This window comes from Oryzias melastigma, linkage group LG3, assembly GCF_002922805.2.
Source record: "Oryzias melastigma strain HK-1 linkage group LG3, ASM292280v2, whole genome shotgun sequence".
NCBI classification, from domain to species: domain Eukaryota; kingdom Metazoa; phylum Chordata; class Actinopteri; order Beloniformes; family Adrianichthyidae; genus Oryzias; species Oryzias melastigma.
The window spans coordinates 3,997,216-4,009,293 of record NC_050514.1 but is presented as its reverse complement, the minus strand read 5'-3'; positions in this window follow the sequence as shown (position 1 = coordinate 4,009,293).

Sequence of the window (12,078 nt, the reverse complement as noted above, 5' to 3'; positions counted from 1 at the left end):
GAAAATATGCCAAGAGCTCACAGATCCGCTCCCTTTTGATCCATACACTTATAGACAAATAGATCCATGTACGTCTTTTTTTTCCTCGCATCTGGCTCATAACTGGCGATAAAACCTTTAATTTTAGGTTAGGGGTCTGTAAACAAATGCCATAATTCAAAGGTCAAAAAAATCCCCACAGCAGAATTCAGTTCAGCTGATCGGAGACGCGAAAAGATGTTTTTTTTCTCCGTGACAGAGAGTGTCACAGAGAAAAAAAATGTCAGAAAGGGTCAATAAAAGACGAAAGAAACAGGAAAAAAGGTTGAAAGTTTAAAATGGAGTGCCAAAAGGTTTAAAAAAAATGTTTACCCAACAAATTAAAAATCAAAATATCATATTAACTAGGGAAGATCCTGGTATTATGCTTCTACAGTAGTAAAATGTGTGTTTTTTAATGTAATCTTTCAGCCTGAACCTATCAATCAACATTTACATTAACAGAAAGTCTTTGTTTTCCCTCTTAAATGGGTGAATGTGCTTCACCAAAGTGAAGCACTGTTATTTGACAATTACTCTGAGTTTAAAAGTATTGAAGCATTAATTTAGTCAGCAGCCTGTTTCCATTTGAAAGAAAGCTGGCAGACGAGTCCATCCAAAGGATGTGAAGATGAGCGCAGGCAGCCAACTCAAACATCACATTAGACGGAAAACCAGAAGGTCTGCACCACTAACAGCTTGGACTGGACATGCGTGTTCCCTTGCCAGTTTGAAGCTCGCCAAAGTTTCCACCTTGTCCTCAACCGTTTTGGTTTGTGTCTAAAATGACAGCTTAAAAGGTGTGTAGTAGCATTATTTCAGTTAACTCTTGATAATATTTAAAGTTTTCTTCATTCCTGTGTTTATTTCTTTCTGTAAATCTCTGCTGGCGCCATGGATCCTGACCCTTAGATGGCTCGTTATTGATGTGTAGAATGCTTTCACATCTACAACGGTTTTAATCATTGAAATACATCATCCATCTGTGACAGGCAAACTAATCAAAGTGCTCAGCCCAATGCCAAACCGTGTCATTCCTGTCTTTCTAAACACCCGTCAACGTCAACCCAAAGAACTCTCCGAATTGAACCCACATGAAAGCAAACTGTAATCTCTTAATCCCTGTTTTTTAAATGTTTTTATCAGCTCTGCATAGCAAAGTTGACTTGTGCACAGTCAGTTGGCTGCTTTCTGTTTATTAGAACAGATTCCTGTGCCATTAACGATGACGTGCTTTATTTATGTTTCCCATTTTTTTTCACATCCCTCTACGCCCCTGAACTCATTTGTTACCAATGTCATTCGAGGTGCTTGCACATATCTCCCTATTATGTTATGATCAGAATTCTAGTGTTGTGAACTGTTGCACGAGGAGAAAGGTCACTGCTTAGGTTGTGTTGATGATACACTTTTGTGCTCTTGCTTGTCATTGTAACATGTCATTCATTATTTTGTAAGGATTTATCATTGAACCGGTTCATATTTCTACAACCCAGATTGACGGATATGTCAGCAGAGCCTGTAGCTGCAGCAGGACCGAGTCCTCTGCCGTAGCTAGACCGCTTTGCACCGGATTCAGTGTGAACCCGGGGTGAGTGTCATCACAGCTGAATGCATCAATAAAAGATCAATCCATCATTACAGTCCAATGTGTGGAAACACTTTGAGTTTTACAAAGTCATGTGACCATATACAGTGTGGTATCATATTCTAAATATGATTGTTGGATGCACACTAAAATTCTGTAGATTGAATTAGTTGAATTTGTTTACGATTTGCAGGTGTCTCAGTCTGATTTTGCACTTTGCTGTGCAGAGAGCAGGAGGAGTTGGAGTTTTTGCATTATTGCTTTCATTATGAGCAGCGCCAAACGCAAAATGAAAGTTGACTCAATGGAAATACAGATATTATTGAGAAAGGCACCAAAAGGTCTTTAGTAGGGAGAGTAAAAAGAGGTAAAGGCAGGAGTCAAAATGAGAGGAAAATGTGATGAGATAAAGAGGTCTGGAGAGACGGGGCAGAGCGGAGGAGTGTGAGTCAGCTGCTGAAAATTAAAATCCAAGTGAATAATGTGGCATTGGAACAAAAGGGAGAGACTGAAAGAAGCAATTACTGTCGGCTTTAATTACCATGACCTGTTCCATATCAGTCCTTAACTCATTTGGAAGCAGAAATATTGCAACAATGAATATGTGATGACTTCCATTCATCCGTTTTCTATACCAATTATTCCTATGCGGGTCACAGGAGTCCATCCAGACATTTTGGGATGAAGGTGGGCTACACCCTGGACAGTTCACCACTCCATTGCTGGGCCACACAGAAACAGATAACCACCAAAGGGACAATTTAGAACACTCAATGACATATGCCTGAAGAAAACCCACACATGCACAAGAACATATAAACTCCACACAGAAAGAACCTAGCTGGGAATGGAACCACGGATTTCTCACTGTGAGGTGAGAGTGCTAACCACTACACCACTGAGCAGCCCATGTGATAATTTATGTTATTTTCTTTCCTTCTGGTAGTGCAAAAAATGTTCCCGAAAAAGTCAGATCTAGTGCTGCTTGTGGTGTCAATGCCTCCCTATTACAGCAATGACTGAGATTCCTTAAATGTAAGGTTATTACTGAACACAAATGCAAAAACGCAGCTGCAAAATGTTTAATGTTTGATGAATCTGTATGTGCCACACAAGCTGCCACCTCCTGTTCACAAAACTAATCAGGAAATACCAAATTTGACAGTTCCCCAAATGATCACTGGAGGTTAGTTACCAAACAGAATGATTTCCTATTGACTAGCATGTTTAAAGTCTGAAATAATCTACGACCAGCTATTTAAAGTATATGATTGATCAGCCTTTTTTAAAAAATATTGTTGAGGTGGTCTAAACAAACATTGTTCAAAGTGACTTGAAGTTGAGTTGTAGCAACTGGACCTCAAAAGTTGCTCTTTGAAATGTTTCGCTGCTGAATTGATGAATTGCTCCAAACTAAAGCTGGACACCATGGTATACCCTTTCACAAACATGCATGTTGCCGCACAAACACAAGCGAGAAGGACACGCCAGCACAAAGCTGCTCAGGCGTCACCCCGGGTAACCGCTGATCCCAGCTGAAACCTAAACCCCTTAAAATGATCCCGGACGAGCCCCGACTTACATGTCATCCTTCTTAAAGGAGTAGATTGACTTAATAGCTTTGTCCAAATTTCCACCCTAATCCCTAACTACTAAAAAACTACATAGTGTGGGAATATTAGTGCTCTGGATTGGAAAGACAATTCAGAAACCATGCTCACTACTTTTCTTTCACTTTTCTAAACGACGCATTTGACATCACTGATTTCACGAAGTGAAAATCGAATCAATCAGAATATTTCACAACATTTATTTATGACTCAACTTTGTTGTGATGGTGAAAATGTAGATGGTTTATTCAAATTAGAGCTATCAGGCGATTAAAATTTTTAATCACATTGTCCATAGTTAACTCGCGATTAATCACAAATTAATATGTGGCCTTTTTTTAGGAAAAAAAACGTGTGTTTCGTGGAATTTAGCAGTTCTACATTAATTATGAAAACAAGAATGGTAAAATTAATAGTTTTCATTAGAAATACTTTATTTTGTAACATTGTATTGAGATAAACTTTCTTAACAATAAAAGGCTGTAACATAAAATGCCTAACAAAAGCCCAAGTCCAAGTGAAGGGCATTTTAAATTCAAAACTTCAATCAACGTTCAGTAAAATAAAATAAAAAACATCAAAAATAAAATTTCCATAACACTTTCATGTTCATTTTTTGTCAGGACCAAATCTTTTCCTCCTCTGAACTACAGTAATAAATGAAATAGAGATTTATCATTTCCAATGAACTTTTGTTTTTTAAAACATTAAATACTGAGAAAAGCGGGATACTCTGTGGATAGTTTGACAGTCTGTTACTGCCGCCGCGTTCTCTGGCTGCAGCTCGATGCAGCGACGTGTCCAGCGGAGCTCACGGATGAATATGCCGGCAGACAGACCGCTATGCTGGGGCTGGATCACGCTTAAACCTCCAGAACTTTGGGATATTTTGCATATTTTCGCGCGGTGAAAGAGGGACGGGCCACACACTCAAAGCTGAGATTTATCTTTTCATCTACAAATAACTGGCGTTGTTTAAACTATATTTAAAACGTCCCCCGGTGCGCTTGTTGTTCGGAACGTCGGGGGTCCGCAGCTCTCGGGACGCGGCGCCGGACGCGGCGCCGGTACCACCAGACGTGGTACTGGACGGGAACCGGAGCCGAGTTAGGGAGCAGAAGCTCTCCGCTTCCTGGCTCCGGGCCGGTTCTAGCTATCAGCTCGGTGGTTGGAGACCCGCCCGTGATCTAGTGAGAGCAGCCGGTGAGTTGGAGGGCAGGACGCCTGCGCGCGGTGTGGAAAGGCACATATGAGAAAATCCACGATTAATGCGTCAAAAAAATTGTCGGCGTCATGCACATGTTAAATTAATGCGTTTTTAACGCGACAAATCTGACAGCCCTAATTCAAGTATTAAATTTAAACATGTTTTTATGTTCAAAATTGTTTGACTGCAATGCATTGTTGTCCATATTCGATAATTTAGTGAGCATTACAGCACGCTAGTCTTTCGCAAAGACTTCTGGGAAATTTCTAGTGCACTCAATTTTGGAATCAGTAGATTCAAACAGAACTTGAAAATGGCAAACGCATTATATTGTCAGTAGGGAAGGAATCCGGACATACTCAATGTGCTTGAAATAATTAACAGAAATTCTCAGGCTTTATAGCCCGAAACTCACACAAACGCAAAGACACATCACTAAAAACAAATACACACACTCCCAAGAGTCGCAACGATTATCAAGAACATAAAGGTGTCAGAGCAAGAATGGTTATTCTGACAAGGAGAATGACTCAGTAACTGTTTATTTCTTCAAAGAAGTCTATGGGATTTTGCCTTTTTGGAGCCAGCAGGTACTTCCTGTTTGGAATGTGAGGAGGAAGGGTCACTCAGTCCAATTCTCATATACAGTCAATGTATCCACTCTATTCCTCATTCAGGCATGAAAAACATATCCGACCATCCATGAAGAAACTCAAAAGAAAATGGCCTAAACAGATTACACATATGTATTTTTTCGACAATCCTGCATCCTTGGTCTAAATATCATTTTTTGCCAAAAAAAAAAAAGGTGAATTCTGGTCACCTTATTTTGTTTTATAGAAGCAATCTTAGTTAAATGGCTGAAGTCAGCACTGGAAGAAGTACAAGGAAGATTTTGTGTTGGATCCTTAAACAGGAGTTGACAGATGGCGGGCTGCCCTAACGGCTGCCAAGCTGAGATGTTAATCAACAGCTTTGTGAAGTCTCTGCAATGAAACAATATTTCCTCCACGGCTCTGTTGAGTAGATTTTTTTTCCAAAAGTGAGATTACCTTGTCTTTTTGAATTTATAATGCAGTTTATTTTGCACTGCCGCAGCCATCAAGTAACTTGTTTCCACTCAGTTTGCTCCCCAGTTAATTTTCTTAAATTTTCTCGGTTACATACATCATTAGATAAGCAGCCCCGTACCACCAACCGCAGAGGCTGCTGCTCCGCTCATGTTTTCCTTGGAGATGTAGTTCAATTACAAATTACTTCCATTAATTATAGGTCATTAAATGTAAAAGTAACTGGAAATGAGAAACAAAATATGTGCCTTGTAATTGGTTTTAAATTGGTTTTGTTTTTTGACTTGTGGACATTCCGTTGGTGCAGTATCATTTATATAACTTAATGAAAAAAGCTGGACTTAATAGAGCAGATAAAAATATAAAGGACACAAGACATTTCAGAAAAAGCTGGATTTAAAGGGAAATACATTTAGAAATGCTTCAGAGGCTTATTGTATTTTTCTGCAGGTTGTTTTTCTCAATTTTGAGTTCTGCATTTGATTTTTCATAATCAAAGTTTGACCAAATTCCCTCCTTAGAAGAAGGTAAAAAGTCCTGCAAGTGACTAAGGGTCTCCATTGAAAAGGATGCTCACGTTCTGCAGATATAAAAGTTCTTCATTTATCATTGACTATTATTTCTGGAAGGAGAGATGAAGGTTTTATCCCACAATTCTTAGCAGTACATGCCATCATGTACACGACCTAAATGCCAGTTTTTCAGCAAATTTGGCAGGTGGTCGCCGTGTGGAGGTACTTGTAATCTGGTGGCGGAGGTTGCATTTTTACATGCTGTGTGGTCGTCACTGAGGTTTCAAGAAAAAAAATCTAATTCAATGGCGACCAGACGATTTTCTGACATCAGTCAGACGCCACCTTAGTACATTTGGAGGTTGCGTGGTGACGTTGGGTGTTTTTGATGTAAATACTATAAATGTGTATGTAAGTAGTATGTCATTTTATTTTATTTGCCGCCCGAGTGACTGTGCTAGTGGTGCTACCTCAGACTACTGGAGGGCAGTTGATATGGACGACCACCGAGCAGAGACATTCACACATTGCCCACTCGGAGGTGCTGCCAGACGGCGATCCCGCTGTGACCACCCAGCAGTTGCCCGACTTTGTAATGATGTCATCCCTATCTGACTAACTGCCACCATCTGCATTTATGACCATGTCAACAATTTTTTCAAAAATCAGGCAACAGCAGCTAATCTTCAACATTCTGTCAATGCCTTCCCATCACAGTTGTGAATGTGACGATAGTTCTACCTAAGAAGCTTCAGAGACGTACAGACCACTCTCACAGCAGAACTAAACTGACCAAAGCAAGTTGCTGAAGAGTTCAGGCTTTCACATTGTCCTGGTCTATAAGTTCTTAGATTTTGCATGAAAATTTTGGTAACATTAAATCTATTAGCTGTTATTTACTATCATAGGTCTGAAACCTGATGTTCTAGAGCAGGGGTGTCCAAAATGAGGCCTCAAGGGCCAGTTTCACGCTGGTTTTCCAGAAATCCTGCCTTATCTGCAGCTGGTTACCTGGATCAGGTGTGTTCAGCCAATAAGGAACTTCAATGACAGGTTGGTTGGAAAACATGTAGGACGCCGGCCCTCGAGGACCGACTTTGGAGACCCCTGTTCTAGAGTCACAGGTAGCTAATTGATCAATCATTTAAGACTCTCTAGTTACATTATAATACAATGTTTTTATTTTTAATATTTAACATATTTTTTGGAGTGTACAGCACAACAAGAGAAAAAAATTGTCAGATAAGTTCAACTTTTGGCTTCTGACTCTGGTAGCTGTAATGCTCTAATAAATCCAACAAGCAGTGCAGCTTCTTGCTTTACCAAAGTCAAGCATTTGGACAGATTTTTGTGTACCGCAGAAAATCAACAACGACGGAAAGCGTCCGACAAGCGCTTTTCTTGACTCAAGATCCAAACCGAAAGTTTTATCCTCTTTTTGTCAGTGTTCGTCTTCGACTCCCGCAATCTTCTTGCAAAAATAATGATTTTTTTTACATTCAGTATTCCCCCTTTTTCGCGAGGGGTTGAGTATCGGAGACACTCTGAATCCACAAATATGGAAGCCCTAAAGGGTAAAGTAAGACATTTGCTATGGTCAGGAGGCATGTTAAAGCTCTAAGATAGAGCTGCAGATGAGCAACCCCTTCATAGAATGTCGTTGATTCATAAATTTAACCCAGGACTCCGCATCATTAGCATCCCCTTGAATGGAAGTATATTTTTTAATACAACTGGAAAGAAATTCACCCTAAAGAACAATGAGCCAAAATTCTTCCACGGTGATGTGAGAGACTGATAGTCACAGCGGAAAATTATTACTTCATTTTGCTGCTGAAGGTGGATCTACAGCTGTGAAACCCCAAGAGGGACATTAAAACTGTCCACATATTTCTCTTTTTATGTTCTTTTTGGGCTGCACGGTGGCGCAGTGGTTAGCGCTCTCGCCTCACAGCGAGAAGGCCCCGGTTCGACTCCCGGCTGGGACCTTTCTGTGTGGAGTTTGCATGTTCTCCCCGTGCATGCGTGGGTTTTCACCGGGGACTCTGGCTTCCTCCCACCGTCCAAAAACATGCTTCATAGGTTAATTGGTGACTCTAAATTGCCCCTAGGTGTGAATGTGTGAGTGACTGTGTGTGTGATTGAGGCCCTGCGACAGACTGGCGACCTGTCCAGGGTGTACCCCGCCTTCGCCCTTCAGTGGCCGGGATAGGCTCCGGCACCCCGCGACCCCGGAAGGGAGGAAGCGGTCAAGAAAATGGATGGATGGATGTTCTTTTTGGCTTAATTTTCATAAAACAAACACAGACCCTGAAAAAAAGTTTAAATGATGTAAACCCCTGAAGGATTAAATCATTTTGACATCCTTTTACTCAAATGATGGTTATTAAAAACAAATATTCTACTGAATCAGGCAGTCACTCATGTTACACAATGCAAAGAGAATGGATGAGGTGGATTTTTGCAAACTTTCAACTGAAACTCGGGGCTCTTGTTACCAGGCAATCACTCAAAGAGTAAAAAAAAGCAGAAAACATTGTTGTTATTTGAGCCCTGAGAGAGAACTTCATCAATTCCACTCTTCTGGTTTCTAAATGTGACACAATGCTGGCTCTTGATATTTGCAGTGCGCTTATGAAGTCAATTGTCTGATCAAATTCACCCCCAAAAAGGAACATTTTCCAAGATGCCATAAACGCTGTTTTGTTTCAAGGCCAAGCTTCACACTGCAGTTGCTGCAGCGTTTAAAGAACAAACTGAGGGAAATGATTGCTCTGAAGGAGCGTCAACCCAAGCCCAGAGAGTTTTATTGCAGCTTTATTTGAGGTGAATCATATTTTGGCATCTAAGGGTTTTGCTAGTCAGCTTTATATATCCCCAAACAGAAACCTTGACTATCATTGAAAACGTTCAAATCTAAATGCTTTTGTTTCTTATTGCTCTTCAGAATAATGATGGAGAAACACCCGCTGAGCGTAGCTGGTTTTTAAAAATTCAAACCACAAATGTGCACAGACTTTGTGCCAGCTCTGTGATTTACCTTCTATAATTTAGAGCGGACTTTTCTTTAAATTAACTTTTTTTGATTATTTTTAAGTACACAAAAAAAATCTGAAATGTATAATAATGGTATGAATAAAGAAACTTTGTGGTTTTTGCATTCATTCATTCTCTTTTTATTAGCTGTCAATCTTTAAACTTAAAACTGTTTGTATTAGAAATTCACCGCTACTCTTAAATGATCTACAAAATAATAATAAAAAAAAAACTTAATCTACTGAGCTTTAAATGATTTACATTTATTATGAAGAGTGATCATTACTAACAAACTTGCCCAGTGCACAGGGGCGGAGCTATAGGGGGCAGCTTCCTTCCCATCAAAAAGCTTTGCTCCTCCCACTTATCCCCAATTTTTTCAAGAAATATTACTATTATTGACAAATATTAATAAGTTATTACTATATTACTGTATTACTATCTTTGAGCAATGGGAAACTAACAAAAGCAATACTTCTAAGTGATCTACTTGTGATTCACTAAGTGATATGTTATGTATGTATTGTGACCTGATTGATGGAAAAATAACCATTTCATTCATTCATTTATTCAAATCTTCCGTTCATCTTCTTCCGCTCATCCGGGTCACGGGGGCAGCAGTCTAAGCAAAGATGCCCTGACTTCCCTCTCCCCAGCCACTTCCTCCAGCTCCTCTGGGTGGGGTTGGGCACTGAAATGGGGTTTTAAGTAGGAACCGTTATGATTTACGCGGTTCTACTGAAACTGAAAGAAGCTGCTGCAAACGGTTCAGCATTTCAGTGCTTAGTTTCAGTAAAGGTCTATTTCTTTTAGGTCATGTCAATCACTGTTCAGTACTTTGAAGTTCTAGCCAATACTTTGGCCTTTCCTGTGATAGTGGGCAGGCTCATCTAAAACCACTGACGGGGCGAACACGCACCATCCAGCGGTCTAATGTCTGGCTGCATTTCACAGTAGATCACAGAAGTTTGACAGGGTGCTGCGTCGCATCAGCCAATCAGGAACTCAGCTTTGGCCACGTGACGTTTTCAGTGACCATATCAATGGGTAACATACTAATGCAATACGTTTTGTCCTGTCATAGCAGCCAGCCTCCCGGACTTGACACGCCCACAGACAGACAGCCGCTGTGAGGAGCGGGGCTGCCTGCTCGGCTCTCCTAACCTATGTTTTTTTATTTTTTTTTATTTTTTTTAGTTTCGTTGAGACAATAATAAAAAAGGTCCCTTCATTTTTCCCCCTCTCATGTTAATGTGGAACAGCCTTCAAACTCAGTCACAGAAACAGTGGAAGCGGCTGAAATCTAGACACCTCCCCTGAGTGAGATCAAAGCCCCGTAACCTCTCAAACACCGAGGCCCCTCAGCAGCAGTGTGTAGCTCAGGATCACATGTTTGACAGGTGGCGAACAGCGGATTCGCTGCGTGGTGAAAGATGGGCGGGCCACCGGTTTGGGGCTCGGAAGCTGGGAAGCTATGATTTAATGGGAACAGCCAGCATGTCAAAAAGCGACAATACCTAAAACGTACATTTTTGTTGCGGAGGTCTTAATCTTGCAACCACGCGAATCACGTTCAGTCTGAATGCAACTTAAGCACCCAACCACCCTACGGAGGAAGCTCTCCTCGGCTGCTTGTTTTTTGGGACCTCGTTCTTTCCAAAAACCCCCACCTTAACATGGTAGAGATGTTTGAGCTCTCGAGTGATCCTAGGAGCTAAGCTGTCTGTGTGACGAACCAAAGAGTGGTTCAGAACCCACTTTATGAGAGGTCAGTACAAAGATTCCTCTATGTTATCTGGATTAGCACCACTGGGGCCCCACTCTGGAGCCAGGTCTGGTTGGGGCTCCCAGGCAAGAGTATGGTGACCGGGGCTCCTCCCACGGGCCAAGCCCAGGTCCCAACTGAAGGAACTATGTGGGATCACTCTCCCGTGGACACACCACCTGCTGGAGAGCCAAAAAGAGGCAGGTGCAAAGTGGTTTGGGTGGCAGTCAAAGGAGGGTGCTTTGGTGGCTCAAACTTCAGTCATGGATTTTGACTAAAGTGAAATCTTAAGCCCTTTAATTTCAAGAGGACCTAACTGCAGACATCATTAGCTGAAACAGGAAGTCCTCGATTGGAAGCCAAAGTTCACCCCCCCCCTCCCAAATACTCTTATTTTACTGTAAAAAAAAGACTAGTAAACTGGCGACTCCAACAGTTAGGTTTTTTTCCTATTTTAAGCTATAAACAGTTAACGTCTGAGATGTCTAACGTCTAATCTGCTCCTTGACATACCGTAATGGTTTACCACGCTTTATGGTGGCTTTTTACCGATATGCAACACATTACTAACAACAAATGTTGCGGCAACAGAATAGAATAAGTTGAATCGTGTTGATCAAGCCAGGGTTTGAAAAGTTACAGTTGTAAAAGGGCTGTAAACACTAGAGCTAAAGCTCTAGTTTTTTGCACCATTTTAAACCGTCCTTACACACTAAACCATTTATTCACGGCTAATGATGCCTGGGCACAATCTTGTCTGCAGCCAGATCCACCTCCTTAATTTTACTTAATTTTATTTTTGATCCATTCATTTGTGAAGACCTTCCACTCAGCTGTTTTACCGCTCTTCTCAGTCTTCTTTGGAAGCCCCATATAAAATTCTCTGGCTCTGCCACATCCTCTTTATTGCTTTTATTTTAACAAGCATTATCAGTGTGGTGAGGGCCGATAATCCTCCAAGGAAGAGATCTGATGTGGATCCATATCGACACTGAAGAGCAAAGGGTCACAAGAGGCTTACACTCCACACCGCACAAAAATATATTGGAAATATAATCGAATTCTCCAGAGTAAAACCAGATCATAAGTCATTCTGAAATGTCTTTTCTTTAGTGACATGGACACTAAGTGTGCAGAAGGAACTGGGGTGTCCTTGGGCCATAGTCTTAAAGGAAATAACTTTATTAGAAAAGCTGGAACTAGCAAAAAAAGAAAGAAAGTAGGATGGGAGGGAAATAAATAAATGGGAATAAAATAAATCAGGCTAGAACT